Raw genomic sequence first — 2,032 nt, forward strand, 5'->3', positions numbered from 1 at the left:
AAAATTAATATATATATATATTCACCATAACAGCAATGAGGACTGGTAACTTATTTTCAGAGTATCGTAACTCAAAAATAAAAGTTATTTCAGTATTTTTTTTTAATCATCACAACTCAACAAGACTTCTGGTGTCAAATTGTCTCTAAGTTACATGGCTTTTCTTTCCTTTCAAGAAAACACAGATGTCAATGGGTTCCACTTACCACACAAGAAGAACCGTCTCATCTAGCCTTACAAGCAGACCTATCCGTTCATTAAGAGCATGTTTTATTTCAATCCACCATCAAAAGCTCGATTTCAAGGGCTTTCACTACAGAGCTGAGGTTTTTGTACAATGGGAACATCACAAATCGAGCATCCAGCACAGGTGTCAGCACATGGAACAAATGTGACACAAAGGTAATAAAAGGTTGAAGGAATACAAAAGAGCACCGTGTCTTTTTGTACGGCTACTTGCCTGAAAGAAAAAGGAATGAAGTCATGAAAGTGCCTAATGTTAGTGGAACAATGTCCATGTTAGAAACTGTCAGCTAGGCTTTGTCTGGTTTGCATACATGTCTGTCCACATCACACTGCCAAGTCCTCCAAGGAATCAATCTGTATGCCTCAAAGTTCCTTGTCACATGTAATGACAACCCTCCAAGAGAGCCAGAAGAGAAACTCGTCTGCATGTGTCCTGTTCTCACTATATCTGTGAGATTCAGTTGCTCCCTTGAAAAACTGGAAGGAGGCAAACTGACCACTTGCCTTGCCAGAGTCTGCATGATTAGCTGGACAAGGAACAGATTTGTGTTTTAACAGGTTTGTGGCACAAAAGCTAAGTATTCCAGATATGCTCACGGCTTAAGTTCTAAGTGCCTGGGTGTTTAACACAAACATGTTAAGGGCTGACACTGTTAGGCTTAAACACACACACACCCTCTGTGGAGCAACAGACTTTTTTGGGTAATGGAAAAATAGTACAGTTTCAATTCCCAAACATATTTTTTGTGCACGATGTAGAAGCAGAGATTGCTCTGACTCATGAGTCTTGTCATATTTGATAGATAAGAACAAATGATTTTTGGAACCTCTGTGCTCAGGGATGTTTCAAGCTATCTCAGCTAACACTTTTGTCTACGCGCAGGGAGCAAAAGAGGAAAGTCAGTCATTGGAATCCTCAGGCTCAGAAGAGGTGGGGATTCAGGCTTCACCACACTTCATGGCAACCTTACCATCAACAGCACACCTAATCTGTAGTAGGAGTATCACTCAGAAAGAGACACCGCAGACAGGGTAACAGTGAAAAGACAGCCTCAGGAACGAAGAGAAGAGGGAAATGGCATGTCATGTGTCATCAGAATCATGGTCTAGCTGTATACGTTCAGCAAACTGACACAGTTAGTGACTGCTGTTTGAGGAAGAAGCTTACAACCCTAAGGTCAATAGTCAAAGAATATCTATCCATGGAGGGAGCTAAACTAAGTCATAGAAACCAGCATGTCCTCAAAGCACAGACTTTGTTCAGACTGTTTTCTTCCCGAGTTGCTCATTTCTCTTCAGTAACTCCTAGATACTAGAAAGAGAAGTTGTATTAAAGAATTAAAGGATGCCATAAGAAAAACAGAAGTCAGTAGAAACAAAAAAGAAAATACTCCCCGTTCTTGTATTTGAGATAAAATGACAGAGGGCTCAAGCTGTTTCTTTACCCACTTCATTATGTTTGTCCAAGCAAAGGTTATTTGTTCATTCTCTTTGCCCTCTCCGCACAAAACATACTGTCAAGACACTTGCTTCTAGATCACCAATTTTGCACGATCATTTTCAGATGCAGTGACTCCAACTGGATGCAACAGTCTAAGTGAGGTTCTTGAAGACATCATAATCAGCTCTGGTTGCGTTACAGTGCCATTTGGAAGCACCAAGCACGTACAAGCTTCATCATTCTTTGACAAGACGGTACAACCACCACAAGGTGACCTCGTGCTAAAGCCCCTCAATTTCACAAACAGAAGATTAGAGCATACTGTAGGCCCTTCTACCCCCCCCC

The sequence above is a fragment of the Buceros rhinoceros genome, unplaced genomic scaffold (assembly GCF_000710305.1).
Source record: "Buceros rhinoceros silvestris isolate BGI_N320 unplaced genomic scaffold, ASM71030v1 scaffold9220, whole genome shotgun sequence".
NCBI lineage: Eukaryota > Metazoa > Chordata > Aves > Bucerotiformes > Bucerotidae > Buceros > Buceros rhinoceros.